Consider the following 20,951-nt stretch of genomic DNA (forward strand, 5'->3'; position numbering starts at 1 on the left):
GAGAGAGGGTGCCTGAGTGGTTTAGTGGGTTAAGCCTCTGCCTTCGGCTCAGGTCATGGTCTCAAGGTCCTGGGATCGAGCCCCACATAGGGCTCTCTGCTCAGCAAGGAGCCTGCTTCTCCCTCTCTCTCTGCCTACTTGTGATCTTTGTCTGTCAAATAAATAAATAAAATCTTTAAAAAACATTAGAGATTTCTTTGAATTATCATCCTCCATCAGCCAATGCTTCTAATCTGAAGCGAATGTGAAGGTTCGAACATGGAGGCACTGACACCTTTCGCCATTGCTGAGTGACTTCTGAGCCCCTGGTTTGCTTCCTCAGGGCAGAACCGCCATGTTTGTAAGGGAGCCTTGTGGTGGGTCCGTTTCATATTGTTTCCCATCACTGCCTGGGTATTTGGGAGCCATTGTGGGCTCACTAAAGTTGTTTATTGGAATGAGCAAAAATCAGCAGGTGGCGCCTAGGTGGCTTAGTTGGGTAAGTGACTGGACTCTTCATTTTGGTTCAGGTCAGGATCTCAGGGTCTTGAGGTCATCCATCAATCCCCGCCTGTCGGGCTCTCTGCTGGGTGTGGATTCTCTCTCTCCCTTTCCTTCTGCACCAGCTTTCTGCTCGCACCCCCACTTAATCTCTCTTAAAAAAAAAAAAAAAAAAAAAGTACAGCTAAGGATGGTGTATTACCACCTACCTCGGATGTCCCTGTCCTTCCTGGCCATGCATCACTCACATGGCAGGTGCTAGGTGGAATGAGATGCAGCTGTGACCCGGAAGAGTATCTGCTCTAGAGAAGCTCTGCCAGTCTTCTCTCAAAGTCCTACCTTCCAGCATCTGCTATCGGGTGTGTTGCCAGTGCAATTAGTAACATGATTTTTTTTAAAAATTTTATTAACATATAATGTATTATTTGTTTCAGGGGTACAGATCTGTGAATCATCAGTCTTACACAATCCACAGCACTCACCAAAGCACATACCCTTCCTAATGTCCATCACCCAGCCAGCCTCTCCTCCCCCCCACCCCCCAGCAACCCTCAGTTTGCTCGACTCAGTGTTTTTTTAACTTAAATATGTTTATAGCAGAAGATAACTTATACCACTCCTGCAGATAAATAACCAGTGCCATTAAGGTTCATAGAAGGTAATCATGAGAAATAGATATGGGAAAACAAAACCATCCTGTTAAATTTTAGATCAGGAGCATTGCCTGCCAATGGCTCATGGCCCAAGGCCCATTTTCTTTCTGTTGAAAATGATACATGGTCAATGGTTAGAGAATGTTAAGATCAGACCAAAATCAGAGGTTCAGAAGAGTGAAAATGGAAACGTTTTCCATGACAAAATCTAGTGACTCAGCATGATTTTAGGCCCTATCTCTATATCGTGTACCATGTACAATTATCATATGGTGCCCCACAGTTGGGAAATTTTGATCAGATGAATTGCAAAGAGACTGATGAGCAGAAAACCAATGGAGGGGGCTTGTCGTAAGATGCGGCACAGCTCTGCAGAGGCCTTGTGAAGTCTAAAGGCGCTCTTCCTGCGGCGCCTGGCTGGCCCAGTCGTTGGAACATGTGACTCTTGATCTCAGGGTCATAAGTTCAAGCCCCATGTTAGATGTAGAGATACTTGAAAACAAAAACTTAAGAAAAAAAAATATAGGAGCTCTCCCTGTGGTAGTACCTGGGTGCTTTGTCTAAGCGGGATCTCAGAAGGGGATGAGGAGGACCTTGAATGGATATGAGAGAGATCAAAATGCCAATGTCTAAGATTAAATACGGAACAGCGGATGACATGGCCCAAGTGTCCACAGTGCTGTGTAGCAGGTGGTCTCAGCTTCAGTTTCACCAGAAGCAGACGCTGACTCAGATTCAAGTGCATGTAGTTTAACAAACAATCCCAGGACACTTTGACAGGGAGCAGGTGTGGGGGAGGGCTAGCCAGAAGGGAAGGGCACACTAAAGACGCGTTATCTATCGAGCCAGCTGCCACTGTGGGCAACTGAGCTTGAGCTCACGTGGAAACTTAGGGACAAAGGTAAGAGGCTTGTCTTAGAGTTATCCCACTCGGGCCTGAGGAAGCAGAGATATTTATGGTCCATTGGAGAATTAGTTTCTGGGCATTTTCGTTCACCTTTAGGCAATTACAGGGGCTCTGCCTGGCTTAGAGAAAGCTCTCAGGTCTTGAGATAAAGATTCAGGCTGTTAGAAGTTAGGTCAGTCCTGGCAAACGGTAAGAGACTCTTAGCTATAGGGAACAAATTGAGGGTTGCTGGAGGGGAGGTGGGCAAAGACTGGCTGACGGGCATTAAGGAGGGCACGTGAGCACTGGGTATTGTCTGCAACTGATGAGTCACTAAAGTCTACCTCTGAAACTAATAATAAGGTATATATAAATTAAATTGAATTTAAATAAAGAAACAAAGGGATGTCCCGTAGAGGTGAGCAGCTTTAAAGGAAGACGAACTGAAGGAGTTAGCATCCCCTTAACTATGAAAAGAAGGAGGAAGGGGGGGAGGAGGAGGGGAAGGAAGAGGAGGAGGGGGAGGGGAGGAGAAGTTATTTCAGTCCTGATGAGCCTAAACTAAAGAGATCTAGGTAGGAAACTGACTGCCTTTACTATACCTTCCCTCTGCTAGAAACTTAAAAAAAAAAAAAAAAAAACCTGTCCTGTTTAATCGTTACCAGAGCATTCCAAGAGAGTTAGTTCCGCTCATTTACATACAGAGAAAGAAGAAACCGAGCTGCTTCACTTGCCCAAAGTCACCCACAGCCTGTGTTCTATGCCTCCGGTTACACCTGCCTTGTCTTCTCTTTCAGCATCCAGGTGAAATTCACATAACATCCAGTAGATATTTTAGAGGACCATTCAGCGACATTCAATATTTCACAGTACTGTGCATTCATCCCCTCTACCTAGATCCAAAGCATTGTTGTCACCCCAAAAGGCAATCACAGATGCATGAAGCCTTTGCTCCGCATTTTCCCCTCCCCCGCCCCCAGCAGCCACCAATCAGCATCCTCTCTCTATGGGTTGACCCATTCTGGATAGTTCACACAAACGGAATCATGTACTTGTTGTGCCTGGTTTCTTTCACTTTAGCATAGTGTTTTGTTTTATTTTTTAAGGTAGATTTGTCTGTTTGTTTGTCTGTTTGTTTGTTTGTTTGACAGAGAGAAAGAGAGCAAGAGAGCCCAAGCAGGGAGAGCAGCAGGCAGAGGAAGAAGCAGGCTCCCCGCTGAGCAGAGAAGCCCCACAGGGGACTTGATCCCGGGACTCTGGGATCATGACCTGAGCCAAAGGCAGACGCTTAACCTACTGAGTTGCCCAGGTGCCCTCACTTTAACATAGTGTTTTTGAGACTTACCCATGCTGTAGCAGGTATCTGTACTTCGTGTTTTGTTTGTTTATTTGTTTGTTTGTTTTTTGGTGGCTGAATCATATTCCACGGTATGGTTGTACCACAATTTGCCTCCCCACTCACCTGCTGATGGACAGGCAAGCTGTCTCCTCTCCTAGGCTGTTGCAGCTAGTGCTGCTATGAAAGTATGAGTGCATGTGAATATATGAGTCCCTGTTTTCAGTTCTTTTGGATGGAAGCGCTGGGTCATATGGTAATTTCGTATTTGACTTTTCATGAAACCCTCCCAGTCTCCTTGAAGGGACCCTTCTCTTCTATCTCGATTTAAATGTTAGAATTTCTTGAGACTCAATTCTCTCTCCTTTTTAAAGACTATATTTATTTATTTGAGTGAGAAAGAGAGCACAAGCAGTAGGGAAGGGGAGGGAGAGAGAGAGAGCAGAGAGAGAATCTGGGGCAGACTCCATGCTGAGCGAGGGCCCGACACTGGGCTCGATCTCACAAACCTGAGATCATGACCAGAGCGGAAATCAAGAGCTGGACGCCCAACCGACTAAGCCACCCAGGCACTTCCTCTTTGGGATTCAATTCTAAGCCACCCGCCTGCTTTGTCATTCCCCTCCGTCAGGTGTGTATCACGCATACCCATGGCGGCGATTACCAACTCTCCGTGTGCCGAGGATCCCAGACCTCTGTTTGGAGCTCTAGATATTGGTCAGTGTTGACTGCTGGGCTGATGTCTGCCTTTGGATCAGTTCTAGAACTAAACTAACCTGGGCCTGGTCCCCACCCACTTCACCAGTCTCTGAGATTGACAAGCAACATCAACATCCATTTGCATGTGCAAACCAGGAAACTGGGGGTCACCTTTGACACACCCCGCCTCCCCTGCTCTCCTATTCTGTCCACCACCAAGTCCTGTTGATTTTCCTTTCAAGATGACTTTTCAATCTGTGTGATACTCTCTGCTGCCACCACGCTTGGCTGTACTCACACAGATAGGCTGGCTTGGCCGAATTCATGCACCTTCTCATTGGTCTCCCCGATAGCTGTGGAGAATGGATGGGAGGGGGCCACACCATCCATTCTGCACACCGATCGGAAGGAATTTCTGAGAAATGCAAAGCAGACCACGGCCCCTCTACCTTCTGCATAGCTCTTAGAATCAGCAGCATGTTTTACGCTGAAACTCTGGGCTCACTTTGAGCCACTCCCCACATCTCTCCTGTTGCACTGGCCCTTTTGCCAGGTAATTCTGCAGCCTCCTACCTCAGGAAATGGTCTCCGCTGTTCCCTCTGCCTGGAGCGTAGACTTGTGAACTCCTACGCCTTTTTTCAGTTCTAGTCTCACCTTCCTTCTAGAAACCTCCCTGCTTCCCAGATGAGATCAGCTTCCCCCACAATATGTTCTGATCCTTATCACATTCCTGTAATTAGTAATTAACATCTGCTTCTCCCCTGGACTGTAAACTTTTTGGAAGCAGGACAACATACAATTTTGCTTCATCTTGTGTAAGGTTTGACTTAAAAGTAGCTGCCACACAGTGAAAATTCCCGAGATAGGTGTTAAATACATGAATTAACTAATTAATGAGAAATAGAGCACCACCTCAAAGCTGATTTCTTTTTTTTTCCCCCAAGAGCAGCTGAATTTATTTGATTGAGAACATCCTATTTTTTTTTTTCAAAGCTGATTTCACCTCCTTCCCTCTCCACTACTCCCCTTTGACATTCTTAAAAGAGGAATGTCCTTGAAAATGGGGAGGAATTTCCTCCCAAACTTGGAAGGAAGCAGAAACAAGGAGGAAAGCCACTTGGTTGGTTCCCAGAGTCCTGTGATGGGCAAATGCTTTTTGCACCCACTTCTGGTGGGAACCAGCTTCTGGGGGAAGAGGAGGGGACTCCTGAAGCAGGAGTTGAGAAGACCAGAGCACCCAGTCTCAACTCTCATCACTGACATACAGGAAAAATAAAAATAAAATAAATAAATATGAAAATAAAAAATAAAAAAAATAGGGGGAAGGTTTTCAGGTTGTGTATGTTCTTCATTTTGAAATAATTTCAGCAAGATGAAAACCCTTTGTTGAAGAAAAGGCAACCGAATGAATGAATGAGTGACGTGACTTAGTAAATATTGAGAAAAGGAAGGATGACAAAGCTATTGGGGTGGCCCCGTTGACTAAGTAGAATGCTCCCAACCCCTTAGAGATTATGCTAAGGACAAGGTCTGCAGGGCTGGACACCATGAGTCCAATACTCAATCATGGTTTCTTACCCCCTCAGGGGTCATTCCCAGAGGACCTGAAAATGACATTATAAATGACTTGAATCTGCCATTAAGTATCAATGACAGCCCACATTTGGGAAGTACTGAAATCATTTAGGGAAAGCCAAGGCACAAGGTTCTCACAGGTAACCTCTCCGAGGAGGGCGGCCAGGGGGAGGAGACATGCAACTTCTACACCAGGAAGCACCTACCAAGATGATTCAAAAACCAGAATCATGTAGCATTTAGCTTGCATTAAAGCCTGTGCCTACAGATCAACTTGGAGGAAACCCAGGGTCCCTCTTTTCTCCTTCGGGGCATGCCGAGTCCCTCTGGGCTCCAGTTAAGGGGTATCAACAGTGGGGAGCACTAACGGATGTCTGACACCATCTCAGGAAGTCAGAGTCTGAGTGAGTCTCCCCACACCCTCAGGCCCCAGCAAGTGTCTGGGAACTCACCAGGGGCAGGACCACTGTTGCTGGCTCATCGGGTGGTCCCTGGTGTTCTCGCCCTCTCTCTGACCAGGCAGGTGGGAGGCGGCAGCTCAGTCTTGCTTCATGATTATGCCTCTGTCTTGCTGCAGCCACCAGACTTGCTTCTCAAAGCAGCTGCAAGCATTTCCCTACTGGGCAACCACACACATAGAATGTGAGTGGCGTCTGTACGTGTGTTTTTCCTTCCGGTTGCTGCAAGTGATGTTGTCTCGGTTCATTTCCTCCCTGTGCCACATTTTTTTTTTTTTCTCTGATACACTGGGGGCAATTTGTAGTTTAGGGACAGGTGGGAAATCTAGCTCTACTCCAGACTGCTTGTTATTTTGACAAAGAGAGGGGATCTTTAAATTATTTTCGCAATGAAATGTAGGGGAGTGGCGTAAGCTCCTTTCCAGGCTGCATGCAGGCAAACATCAGGGTATTGCAAGGCTAACCAGATTAGGATGTTGTGGTTTTATGGACTTAAAATATTCTAAAGATTTCTGTTATAAATTGACGTGAAACATCTTTTCATTTAACTAGTCTTTATTGAGTCTGTACATGGCCAGAGCACCCTGCTAGGTACTGGGTACCCATGAGGAGAATTCCTATTTCCAGGTATAGAAACAGAGGCTGAGCATGCGGAAGGGAATTTGGAAGTCACTTAGTCCCAAATCCTTTGTCTTCTCGCTGTGCTTTTGGGTAGCCGCCGAGTGGTGCAGTCTGAGGCTAACCACCTGATGGTTGCCCTTTAAACGCTTTTGATCTTTCTGTGACTCAGCTTCCTCATCTGTAAAATGGGAATAGTCATAGGATTGTTGTGGGAATTCAATGAGTGGTTCTATGTAAAGTGTTCAAAGGGTGGCTGCCATGAGTATATGAATGTTTGCTATTATCACTCGTGGTAAGTTTCATGAGTATGAGGTCAAACCTTTGCTTTTTACCATCTCTTTCCACTTCTTGTCCCATGCTGGTGCCTAAAAATGCCTGGGGAACACAGAGGGTGGAGGAGAGAGGGAGATGGTTGGAGGAATTGATACTCCGCAGCAATCAGGTGGCATGGAACCCTCCTACTCTTGCTTGCTCTATCATTAAGACAAGCAAAGCGCTTGGCCCCCCCTTCATCCTTGTCCCCTGTCCATGCTGCCTATTGCATTCTTGTGATTTCTAGTTTGTTGCTGTTGTTTTGTTTTTCGTGAATTTCCCGTAATACTTTTCTGATATTCAGATCCAAAACATGTATTTATAAACGTCGAGCTGGTCTGAATCATATTAAGGAAATACTTGGCCCATAAGCAGGTGCCACATTTAAACAAAGAAAGAAACACTCAGCTCAATGCCTTGTGTAATCAGGACAAAAATAAATCAATAACAAGAACATCTGTGACAATCTTCATACACATATTGCCTCCATAGGTATAATGAGCCATTTCTATGGTTTAAAAAAATCATCTATTTTTTCTTTCTCTCTTCTTTTCCTTAAAAAACACACCACTCAAAAAAAACAAAAACAAAAACAAAAAACCAAAAAAAAACCACACACACCACTCTTGTGTACATGCTTGATATCAGGAAGTGGTCCAGATTAGAGGTAGAGTTATCCTATTTCCAAATTTTATTTTATAAGGCAGCATATCCATAGTAAATCAAGTGGAGCAGAAGCCTGAAGAATACATATTTTTTCCAACATGTCCCTCCATGCATTTGCCATGATCCCATAGTGCGTTATTTTCTCCATTAGCTATTTAAGCAGTCTAAATTTAAATGTGTCCATTTAAGATAAAGTAACTTACAGTTGTACCTCATACCTCGAAGGCCAATGCCATCGCGTGGCCTCCCTGCCAATGACACCCTAGACCTATGCAAGAAGCGGAAGCTTAGCCTTCCTCTACAGAAATCACACGGGGTTGTCAACATGATTATCCTGAACTCTGTTCTTTTGCCTACATCATCATGGCTTCCTTTCCCGCTTAGAGCTGCTGGCACATCCCAAGCCTGAGGGCTTCAGAATGAAGAGAGAGAGAGGAAGAGAGAGAGAGAGACTGTAAGGCAAATTGAGGAGCCCAGACTTTGTCCAAACACAGATCACACTTGTTCTAAAAAAACAAGTGGAATTTTTTTTTCCCCACTTGGAAAGACGAGGATTCTCTATGCCTGTTTTCCTACTTAGATTTTTCTTCTTCTTTTTCTTTTTTTGGTTTCTTTTCTTCTTTTTTTGATTAGTGGGAGGTTATGCCATATGTCAGGATTTTGACAAAGCCAAGACAGTTCTGACAACAAACAAACAACTGTAGTTTCTAATCACTCTGTCCAATGAAGACCGTGTTTACATTTTCATTTTTATATAAACGATCTTCCTGACTGCTTTAATTAGCTTCTTCATGCCGGTTCAGTTAGTGCCATGGAATGGTTTGTAACTACCTGTTACGCAGTAGCCAAATCCCCAGGCAACTGTTCTGAATTTGTCATGGGTTTTTGGTCCAAGGAGTGACTGTTGTATGGAGTGGAGTCTAAGGCGGTGGGGGCGGGGGAGAGGCAGAAGTGAGGAGCATTTGAGAAGATAAAAAGTTACCAAAAAAAAAAAAAAAAAAAACAACTATGGCTAAGTTGTGTGTGTGTGTGCGTGTGTGTATTTATGATTCCATCTGCGTGACTCATTTCCCTCCATGACTGAATACAGTATTAGCCATAGGAGATCAGCTACCCACTGAGGAATTTAAATGAATATACCCAAGAGTTGGTTTGGCAAATTTTAAGAGCGAACTTGTCTGGTATTATAATGTGTGCCTCATCCCTTCTTGGGAATGGGAGTCAGTCTTGTGGTTTTCATTTTTAGATGAAGAAATCAGAGCTCAGAAAGACCCAGTTCATTTGTCTCATCGGTAGCTGTTGCATACCTGTAGACTTCTTCGATCTTTCCCAGGCATGTTTGGTACCTTCGTCCCCAGGACACAGGGCCTGCCCTCAAGATAATCTGGTGACATAACTGTTCCCATGAATTGGTTCACTCAGATACAAAAAGCATTTATGGAGCAAATGTTGTGATAAGTAAAAAAATGAATGAGAATCAGCCCCTCCCCTCAGGGACACGATAGGCTAGGAGGCAGAGCAAAGTGAACCTTGTCTACCTTCGTGTTCTGCTCTCTTTCCACCAACAACACTCTTCTCTCATTACAAGACACATTTGTCTTCTTCCTCATCTGTCCTCCCTGTTCTTCAGCCAGGTCCCTAGTTCCCAGTCCAGAACCTCATGAACACCTATTTTGGCAACGTGTGACTATTCATTTCCTTGTTCTTCTTCTGGGTGTTCATGCGTTTCCAGCCATGAGTGGAAACTCAGTCTACTTTCCTGCTCCAGAGCTACCCAGTAGGTTCCCAACAGGGGAAGTTAAGAAAGGCTGATTTGTCTCCTTGCAAATTCTCCCCCAATAAGCTCCACTGAGGTCCTTCTGTTGCTCAGGAATCTTCTTGTGCATCTTCCATGGACTATCTGTCAAGTCTTCTTTTTCTTCTTCTTTTTTTTTTTCAAGCTTTTCCCAGTTTATTGCTACCAAATTCACATATATAACTTCAACATTCCACCTTTAATTTTCAACAATTAACATATTAATCCTGTCATATATTTAACAGGAAGTGGTAGATCTTATTTTCAAGCATCCATAAGACATTTGGAGTTCCATTCTTTCCCCCATCCCCCAGTGGCTCTGTGCCCAGCCCTCACCTGTTACCACGTGGAGGGTAAGCGAAGATGTGAGCTCTTCTGGTCACCAGGTGGTCTCTGCAGACCTTGGCTCTGACATCCTCCTGTTCCTCATTCGCTGCACATTCTCCAACCCTTTGAATTATAGCTTCTAGTATTGTCACTTGACTAATAATAAGGGTCAAAACTACCGTTTTTGATGTTTGTTCTTAGGAGGTAAAGGACATTTGCAAAGCTGAAACCATCTTTTTAGTTCACAGAACAGCTGTTTGAAGAAATATGGGCACCTCAAAGGCAAAGGAATAAAGACTAAATTATTCTTTTTTTTTTTTTTAAAGATTTTATTTATTTATTTGACAGAGAGAGATCATAAGTAGGCAGAGAGGCAGGCAGAGAGAGAGGAAGGGAAGCAGGCTCCCCGCTGAGCAGAGAGCCTGACGCGGGACTCTATCCCAGGACCCTGAGATCATGACCTGAGCCGAAGGCAGCGGCTTAACCCACTGAGCCACCCAGGTGCCCCAAAGACTAAATTATTCTTAAGACAGATGATGGCCAACTTAAAAGATTCCAATTTATTGGAAGCATTCATTGTATTTAAGCATCTGGTAAATACCAAGCACTCATCTCTTCATTACTTGTATCCTGTCTGCCAAGCCCTCTTCTGGATGGTAACCATTTTGGGGTCTCCCCCAGGATAATTGGGAACATCTTGTTGGGGTTGATTTTTCCATAAATTTTTAAATTAATGTTTTAAATCTAAAAGTAATACATTTATATGGTAAAAAACTAACATTGCAGGTAAAACTGAAGTACCTTTTGAGCATCAGCCTTTATTTCAGTTCCCTCCAATGCTTGGCCCACAGTGAAGCTCTGCTCTCTCTCTGTCTGGCATGAATTCTTCTAAGTCGTTTTCTAAGCACTTAGAGCTTATGCAACCACCGTCAGTTTGCAGTTGGGTACATGGACCATCTCCCCCTTGAGACTGCATGTGCACACACACCCAGGACACGAGACTGAAACCATTTTATTACGCTCGGTTTCTGAGGGAACTGTCTAAACTGCTATTCTGGTTTCACATGCAGAGAGCAGTTTGAAAACAACATCTTATTCATGAAAATATAAAAAATAAAATGACATTGCTGTCCTGGATGGTTGAAGAGACTGGACTGCTCTGTTTGTCTGACTCTTGCTCCTTTGTTTTCTAAATATAGGAAAACACAGATTTGTGTCCAGCTGGTTGGTCTCAGAGAGGAGATTCCAGGATCAAATACCAAAGGTCAAGTTGTCATTGGATAAAATGAATTTCTGGACTTTCCTTTTTGCCTACATGATCATGTAGCCAAAACTCAAGTCAAATCATGCCTCTCCCTAGTTAGGTAAGCTGCTCCTGACCATGACCCCAGCCCTAGGGAGGGGCACCACATGCTATTTGATCATTTCTAGCCACTTTTCTGTCTACACTGGCTGGCTCTTTAGCTTTCCTCTTCCTTGAACATTTTCTTCCTTCTCACCTGTCAGAACAGCCTCCACGCACAACCACATAAGAAGGGACAACTACCTCAAAGATAGAGAAATATTTTTTACTGATTCCTGGTGCTTAAAACGCCAGCACTGTTTTATTTTCCCTCTAGATTTTGGACAATTATTTTCCACTAATACAATACAATTTAAAGGGAACTCAAATTTATTCCTTCTCTATTTTCACCACAACTTCCTATTATATAGGCAAAAGTCTTGTGTCCACATGTTCACCAAAGCTCTAAACCTCAGTCCTTCAGTTCTATCTAGCCTCTTGCTTTGCATATAAGACTGGTCACCTCTTTCATTTCAGACCCTTTCATCCTTTTTTTGAACCCTAGTTCAGCTCCTTCATGGCTACTGCACCTCCTCCACTGACTGCCCCCCACGTCTCAGCATTGGATTGCATACACTTTCACTCTCCTGCTCCCCCTGGATGGGCTCATCGACTCCCATTTGGGTGGAGGCATCCTTGCCCCCTGCACTCTCCAGTAGAATCATCATCGAACAGTCTCTGTCTTCGTCAGTTCTGGCTGCTTTCACAAAATACCATGGGGCTGGGTGGCTTAAACAAGAAATGGTTACTTCTCATACTTCTGGAGGCTGGAAGTCCACAATCATGGTGCCTACATGGTCTGTTTCTGGCTAGAAACCTCCTTCTATTTTGTAGATGGACACCTTCTTTCTGTATTCTTACATGGGGGAGAGACAGTCTCTTCCATGTCTCTTCTTATAAGGTCACTAATCCTATTACAAGGCTCTATCTTTATGACCTAATTGCCTCCCAAAAGCCTCATCTCCTAATACCATCCCATTGGGGATTAAGCTCCAATATGTGAATTGAGGGAGGAGGGGGAATACAAACATCCCATCCCTAACAGTCTCTCTGCTCCCAAACATTGCAAATTTCTTTTTCCTTGCTTCTTCAATCTAACCTGTCACCAAATTCTTGGGTTTTCATTTTTTTTTTTAATCTCAAATCTTGTTGACCAGTTATTTCTGTACATATTCACTGGTTACCACCTTACTTTTGTCTTTCACTGCTTAGTCTGTCATAATTCTTAACTGTGACAATCTTTTTTTAGCACGCTGTTGGGCACAGGCTGGGTCTTCAGGAAATACTAGTTGAATAAGCATCTACCCAATACTAGATATTCTCAAAGGTAGATTTCAAAGTTTCCACCAGTTCCCTGTTGCCTATGAAATAAAGTTGAAATGACTTAGTGACAAATCAAGATCCATGCTATTCTGTTATATTCTCTCCTGCTTGTCCATACCCAGAATGCTTTTCACCTTCCCATACTATAAACACTCACTGGTCCCTAATGGTTCACATCTTCTCTTGACCGTGGCCTTGTAAAGGCTCTTCACCTGCTTAGAATGCCCTTTCTTTTTCTCCTTGTGACAGCTTTCTTTAAGACTGTACTCCCCTGGGCAGAGTATCTTTCTTCCTTTCTCTGTTACCCTGGACTTCGAGGTTTCTTATGTCCAGGAATTGTTGCTTATTCAGTTTGGAGACTAAACGTTTTACAAAGTGGTGTATAGAGTTCTTACATCAAAATCACCCATGAAGCTGGTTAGACATAGATTCCCCCAAGCCCCACCCTTGAATTGCTGAATCAGTTTCCTGGGGAGTGAACCCTCCGCGGTAATTCTTAATGCATATGAATGTTTGGGAATACAGTTACAGTATCCAACAAGTATTTGATGAATAAAGACATGATGAAAAGTACTGAGATCGCTACTTCTAAAAATCTGTTCTACATCCTTCATTTATCTGGGGTTCTATTTTGGCTGGAGAGAGGTCCAGTGAATTTGGCTCAGCCATGGATCAAAGTGACCTAGTGGGAAACAGCCTTGCATTATTTTCTAATCAGGTCATGCAAAGTACCTATTGTCCTGTCCAAATGTTAAATGAAGTTTAGGGTCATTCAAAGTCCTGAAGATGGTTGGCTGTGATAAGAACTAGCAAATTCTTGCTCAAGTGAGAACTGGTATTGCAGGCATGTTTTACATTTTTAACTCACCAAAGCCAAGTTCTTGGGTTTCAGTCGTTCACAAGTACATCTAAGGAGTCTCATGGTCTCATTTGCTGTGCTTCTCACCAGTATTAATAACTTTAGTGTCAGTTAATAGCCCTCCCTGTTGACAGTGGGTGGACTGTAAATGCATTCTAAGGATTTTTAGACTTTAGATAAGACCAATGGATTTGTGAAGACAGGCAAGTCTTGTGTGGGCCAAAAGGTCTCTAAAATGTTCTTTTTAAAATTCTTCAGTAGATTTTGAGCTCTACCAACATGATCTTGAAACTGTCATAAAGCACCATACCAGGCCTAATGAAGACTAATATGCCTCATCTAAATGACTTCATGACTATTCAAATTATCCTCCATAAATTTTTGTTGGATTTGTTATTTACCAAATAATTAAATATCTCCAAAAGTACATATAACAAATTTGTAGAAACACACTGATACCATCAGGTGGTTGAATACAAACATATATGTACCTGAGACGTGGAAGAGAAATGAGAGACATCAAGACTGCTTTGAAATTGGTGGTTTGTTGTGGAGGAATTGAGACCTGGGGATAACACCCAAGAAGAAGAGGGAGGATACAGGTTGACAATTGACCCATCTCCTGGGTTGTTCATATGATGTCACAGCTGGGCTGAGGCTTGGAAGGTAATTTTTAATTTATTATGTATTCTTTAATATTTCCATTACTTCTTTACTACGTAACACATATTCATTGCCCAAAAAAATAAGTAATTCATAAAGATGACATAACCAATGTTACATCAATAGCATATACTCTTTTTAAAAAATTTTATTTATTTACTTGACAGAGAGAGAGATCACAAGTACTCAGATAGGCAGGTAGAGAGAGAGGGGGAAGCAGGCTCCCCGCTGAGCAGAGAGCCTGATGCGGGGTTCGATCCCAGGACCCTGAGATCATGACCTGGGCTGAAGGAAGAGGCCTAACCCACTGAGCCACCCAGATGCCCCAATAGCATATACTCTTTTAAACATTTTCTTGTGTATATGTACTTGTAATATTATACAGGATTGATTTCCTATTATTGCTATCACAAATTACCATAGACTGAATGGCTTAAAAGAAAGCACATTTATTGTCTTACAGTTCTCTAAGTTAGAAGTCCAGCACAGGTTTCACCCGGCTAGAGATAACATGCTGGTGAGGGCTGTATTCTTCTGGAGGCTTCAGGTGAGAATCTGTTCCCTTACTTTTCCTAGCTTCTAGACGCCACCCACATTCCTTGGCTCATGACCCCTTCTTCCTCCACCTTCAAAACCAGCAATGTTGAATCTCTACAACCATTCTTCTACAGTCACATCTCCCCCAACCACAGCTGGGATGTTTCCTCTCTGATTTTCAGGGTCCATGTAATTAGACTGGACTCTCATCTCCAGGTCACTAACTTAAAAACATCTGCAAAATCCCTTTTGCTGAATAAAGTAACATATTTATATGTTCCTAGAATTGGGACGTGGACAAGTTTGGGGGCCATTATTCTACCTATTGCATATAGAAAGTTAACAAGTAAAGTGCATGGAAGTTGAGCAATTTACCTAAGACCACAACACTAGTAAGTAATTGGATCCATTAAACTCAGAGTGCAAGAATCTGATGCAATCAGATTCTCAGCTAATGGAGATTTATGAAGAAAGGATGTAGGGAAGAGCCAAAAAAAGTTCGAATAAGCATAGGACCAATCTTTTCGGAAACTGTCACCTCCTTCTCAGTCTATAGGTGCCATGATTTTGTTGATTTCTCAACAGCAGGCATCCATTGCACCAATAAAGCCACTACCTGTTTCTGCGGCCACACTCGACACTTCTCAGACCCCTTCTAGCTCCTTCCAATGGCCTTCCTTTACTACTTAGCTTCCTAGTTTCTACTGACTTATGGTTTCTGCCCACTACCTCCCCTCCATGGGTCTCTCAGTTTCTGGACCATTCTGACACTTGTATTTCTGTCTTTGTGTCACCCTCAAGTTCCCTAAAAGAAAGGATCTGAAAGAGTCTGTAGGTCACTATGGGGCCCTGCACAGCCCTGTCTAATAGGGGGTTCCCACTGGAATTGGCTGCCAGCCAGCTTATGGGTAGCTGTCTTCAAAAACAATGGGCACTTCCTGGTTCTATCAGCCAGGGTCACAAGGTGAGTCACCACAATCCCTATGTAAGGAATCATGTAGGGTCACATGCCTCAGAATAGGGCCACAAGCAAGTAGGTGCAAAGAGATTTGTCTCCAGATGCTAAGCCAGAATATTTTCCCCACATGTACACCCTTGCATCATACATGGTAGTTGAACCATATCTTGGAACCACAACTGGAATAATCTAGGTGAATGAAAGCATTAGCCAGGGATGAACAAGAGGAAGACAATCATGCTCAGAACTAATACTGAATATGGACCTTTTGAAAAGGTTTAGGTAATTGTTTTTAGTACTTGAAGACTCTAATTGCTGATCTTTAACAAAGAGGCCACACAGGCTTCTGAAAGTTCTAAAATTATATCATCTTTATCAGTAACCAGGACCTCAAATTGCTCCCACAAACCACATAGGGCCTTATGAAATAAGGCCTTGGAAAGGGGACTCCAATGTTTCCAAATTCTGCACTCATTCGTTTCTCCAGCTACATTTGCTCTAAAAGAGGAAAAGTGGTCTCAACAACTTGGAAAGAATGAGTCTCAACAAGTTTCAGAAGGAGAAAAGCTCTCTTGGGCTTGTTGAACCCTGCCACACCACCCACCCCCTTCCTAATGGAAGAATGTTTCATATGATATTTCTCACAAAAATGTGTGCTGTGGTTACAGCTCAGTGATGCCAACACAAATCTCAAACACAGCCACCTCCTGACTGAGAATACAATCTGGGCTGTTTTCGGTCTGGACCACAGTGACCGGGGACAAAATTTAATGTCAAATTTCAATTAATTACATGGGAGGAGAAGGCCTTCTGACAGACAGGGTCTTAGCATGAATGTTTTTTCCCTGGTGTCAGAGTATTGGGGAGCTTCCATATTACATAGAACCAGGGCTTTTTCTATGTGGTGTGATATTTTTCTCCCTTGCTTGTGCTTTTAGAGAGAATGTCAGTGGCATGTTGCTGTCTCAACTTTCTACGCCCTACAATAATTCATTTAATTCATTCTTTTTTTTTTTTTTTTTTTTTACTTTGAAATACAGGACATTCTTTATGCAGTCAACCAAAATCCTGGTTTTGAGCCATGACTGCTGTGCTAGGAAATGGTGATAAACTATAGGGGAAAAATATACATAGTATGTTGTGTACATTGAATACTTTGGCTACAAAGAGGCCAAACATAGAACTTATAAAGGTCTAAACAACAGCTTCTTGCCTCACTAAGCAAGAAGATTAAGGTTGGTTAATTCAGTAGATGAATAAAGGTCTCATGTCAGCTTTGTCCCCAAGTTTTTGGTCCCCTCATGTTTGCAGGTGTCTGCTATAGCTCTAAACAGTGTGTTTTCAATCACATCCATGTGCAAATAAAGAAATAAATAAAGTCAAAATAAGGACACTCCCTACTTTGGGTCTCTACCTCTTTTTGAGAATGATCTATTTCCAAGGAGGGTGTTCTTCCTTCTCCCCATGACCCGGGAGAAATATCCTTAAGTCTTGGGAGGCAGAATTGTGTCCCACCTAAGCCAATCAACATCAAGGCAAATGAGATGGTCATAATTGTCTTAGACCAGTAACATTTTGCCTCCTGAGGTTAGGAAGAGGTTGGGTCTTCCCTGAAGAACAAGGCTGCCCCCCGCCCAATACAATCCAGCTCCATTAGCTGGAGGAAAGGATTAGCTATGGGAAACCGGCAGGTCTACCTCAGTATGGGACTTCCAGATGACCCAGGAGGACAGGGAAAACACTCCCTTTATATACATTTTTCACATGGCGTCTGAAATACTCATGCTGCAATACCTGCTTTGTTCCTTAGAAGATGCAAGATCTTCAGTTAGTTTAACCTCAATTCCTGCATATTTTAAAACAGGGAATCATATATATCTCACTGGGTTGCTGTGAGGATCAAATATATTAGTATATGCAGAATACCTAGCACCATACCTGGCCCATAGGAATCCCTTTCTCAAATCCCCCAGGCTGCTTAGAGTTGAAATTGCTGGGTAATTGACAAGTCAGTCAGCTTGTATTCTGATGGATGGTTAAGAGTCTGACTCTTGATTTCACTTCAAGTCATGATCTCAGGGTCGTGAGATCAAGCCCTGCATCAGGCTCTGCACTGAGTATGGAGCTTCCTTAAGATTCTCTCTCTTTGCCCCTCTCCCCCAACTTGCACTCTCTCTCAAAAAGAAAGAAAGAAAGACAGAAAGAAAGAAAGAAAGAAAGAAAGAAAGAAACCCTCACATAGCTAGAATGAAGTGATCCCAGAGAAGGAAGAAGGACCAGGGGGCAGCAGGGGCAGGTCAGGTAGTCCCTTGTGGTCAATGTTAGGGCTTTGGAGAAATGGGGACCCTTAGATGGTTTCGAAGACAGAAGTGTTATAATCTAACTACACTCTTAGAGGATAGCTCTGACTGCTGTGTTAAGACACCTAGAAAGCCAGAGTAGAGGTAGGAGCTCTGCTAGGAGACGACTGCAATAATCAAGGCCACAGGTGATGAGAGCTTGGCTCCAGATGACAGTAATGCAGTGGCGAAAAATGGATGAATTTCTGTTGTAATCTGAGGTGAGATCGATAGGATTTTCTACTGGATGTGGGCAGAGAAGGAAATAAGGTTAGGCCCAAAGATTTGGCTCTGTCAAGAAGAAGTTGTCATTTTCAGAGATGAGGAAGACTGAGGGAGCTAGTGGGGATGGGGTTGAGGAGTTAGATTGGAGGCTGGTAAGCTCTGTGCCACTGTTTGACATTGAGATAGCTGTTGGAAAGACATTAGATCAGGTGAGAAGTCTGGGCACACAGATGACATTTAAAGCAGTGATGTGGGATGAAATCCCCAGGGTGTACACATGGGAAAAGGAAGTAAACTGAGGCCTGAGCATTGAGCACACCAACATGGAGAATTTGGGAGAGGAGGGAAATCAACAAAGGAGGCTGAGAAGGGGTGACCCTAGGAGGGAGAACTACTTCCAGTACGTGGTGCCCCGGCTGGCCAGTGAAGAATGTCCAGGGGGAGTTGACAAGGGTGTCAGCTACTGGTAGGGGAAGTTCAATGGGGATTGAGAACTGCTTCATGGATTTGGTGTTGTAGAAGTCATCGGTGACCTTGACAAAGCGTCTTTGGTTGTGGGTGCAAGTGAGAATGGGAAGGGAAGTTGGAGGCAGCAGTGTAGACAATTTCTTTAAGATGCTTTGCTCTAGAGCAGAGTGGGGTGAGAGCAGCAGGAGGGGACCAGATACCAGAGTCAATGGAGGCTCCTTTTTTTTTTTTTTTAAGATTTATTTATTTATTTGAGAGAGAGAGCGAGCACAATTGTGAGCAGGGATAGTTGCAGAGGAGGAGAGAGAGAGAGGTTCTCAAGCAGACTCTCCTCTGGTGTGGAGCCAACACAGGGCTTGATCTCATGACCCTGATCATAGCCCTGACCTAAAATCAAGAGTCAGATGCTAAACAGACTGAGCTACCTAGGTGCCCTGTTTTTAAGATAGGAGATGTAATGTGCATAAGTGATAATTGAAAATCTAATAGAAAGGGGCAATTTTATGACACAGAAAAGAGGGGAGGAACTGTTGGAATGAGGTCTTTGAGCAGGATAAAGGGATAGGAACTAGGACATAGTGAAGAAGCTGGCTTCCACTGGGGTCACTGCCCAAGGATGAGTATGACTGCCTTTGACAATCACTTTTTTTTTTTTTTTAAGTATGCTCTGCAAGGGACTTGAACTCATGACCCTGAGATCAAGAGTAGCATGCTTTCCTGACTGAGCCAGCCAGGTGTCCACTGGCATTCATTTTTTTTGGCCAAACAGCCTGGATGGTCCTTGAACTGATACTCGCCCCTCATACAAGCACATACCCTAACTAGCAGCCTGCAAAGTCACAAGCAAATTTAAGTTCCTGATATGACTTCCCCAACAGCCCTTGTGATCAAGTCCCTGCCCACCCCGCCCCCACCTCCCAGGGCCTTCCTCTTGCCTGTTCCCTAGATAAGACCCCCTGGAGCTTACCCAAACCCTATCCATTGTAATTTGGACTGGCCAATCTGCTCCCAGCTTGAGAAACCCAAAGCATTCCACCCCTGACCCTAATAAAGGCAGTGCCCTAGATTCTGTCACTCTCTCTGCCTTGACCTCCCTGCCATTTACTTCCTCCAGGACCAATGAGTCATCAACTTCTCTACTCCAGTTTCTCTTGAGGTCTTCTATTGAACCGTGGCTCACCATCCCGCATCCTGTGTTCTACGTTAACAAATGTTACTTTAACAAAGTTGTAAAAGTTTCTCATGAAGAAGCAGACTATGGGTACAGGGTATGAGTAGATACAGGACCTCTGCTGCCTGCTTCTCTTTTCTCTGTGGAATAGGAAATAAGCTTGTCAGTTGAGACTGAAGTCTGAAGAGGAGGTGATGGGGGTTTAACCCTAACCTTAACTTGGGAGATATGGTAGGCCCACTGATCAATAAACCAGTGTGAATCAAGGTTTTGGCTAATGTATGTTGGCTCCAGAATCCATTTTGGACCCTAATATCTCTCCTGAGTTCCAAACTCATATATCCAGCAACCTGTTGTTATCTATCCCCTGCCTTCTCATGGGAAAATTAAAGCTATTCTCTCTCTGTCCACCTCTACCCAGTACTCTACTACCCACCATTTCCAAAGCGGAATAATAAAACCTTTGAAGAGCTCATGATCTAGTGTAGGACAACATATATATTTTTATTTTCTGAGATTGACATTACTGGAAGAGAATCATGGTTTTTGGAGGATTATTATTTGCTCAGTATGGACACTACTATCAAGATGTTTGTGAGTGTTCCCAGTGGGAGTGGTGAGTAGTGTAGCTGATAGACATTGGGTGACAGAGTTCCTGGCCTGATATGATTCCTCTGGTAATCATGAGGCCATATGCATCTGATGCCTTTGGGGCTTTTATTAAAATATAGATGATGATTTAATAGGTCTAATATCAGGCTTCAGTTCTGTAGTAAAAAGCTCTCAGATGATACCAATGATACCTGTCCACAAACCTCACTTTGGGGTTTAAAGATTAGAAGACAGAACCCCATGCAGGTGATTTCAATTTAATGTGTTAATCAGAAGAGAGCGATAGGAACATAGGTTAGCAAATAGAAGAAGACAAAACTAAGGAGATTTTTCACTTGCAAACCAAGGAATGTGTTCTTCATTCTGAGAAGGTTATAGAACCAAGGAAAAATTTGGACATTGGGGTGATGATGCTTGAGCATTTGTCATTTGAGCATGGGGTGCAAAATGCATATTGGACATCAACCATGTGTCAACCACTATTCCAGCAGCTGACATAAAGAGTGAAGAGTGAATAGGACAACCAAGGTCTGGTCTTCAGAGGGCTTACATCCTGGAAGGTTTAGATGGGTCATAGTAAGAAAACAAATTAAGTGGGGATGCCTGGGCGGCTCAGTCAGTTAAGTGTCTGCCTCCAGTTCAGGT

General features: G+C 43.5%; 1 protein-coding gene across 2 annotated transcripts in view; it reads right to left on the reverse strand.

Moving 5' to 3' along the window:
* The window catches only part of NEDD9 (neural precursor cell expressed, developmentally down-regulated 9), a 187,595-nt gene extending 181,321 nt beyond the window's left edge, over positions 1–6,274 (reverse strand). For both annotated transcript variants that reach the window (XM_059399437.1, XM_059399438.1), the window contains exon 1: positions 6,083–6,274. The gene's annotated coding sequence lies outside the window, so the exon portion shown is untranslated. The remainder of the gene's footprint in view (positions 1–6,082) is intronic.
* Between the last annotated feature and the right edge of the window lie 14,677 nt (positions 6,275–20,951).

Source organism: Mustela nigripes, chromosome 5 (assembly GCF_022355385.1).
Source record: "Mustela nigripes isolate SB6536 chromosome 5, MUSNIG.SB6536, whole genome shotgun sequence".
Taxonomy (NCBI): Eukaryota; Metazoa; Chordata; class Mammalia; order Carnivora; family Mustelidae; genus Mustela; species Mustela nigripes.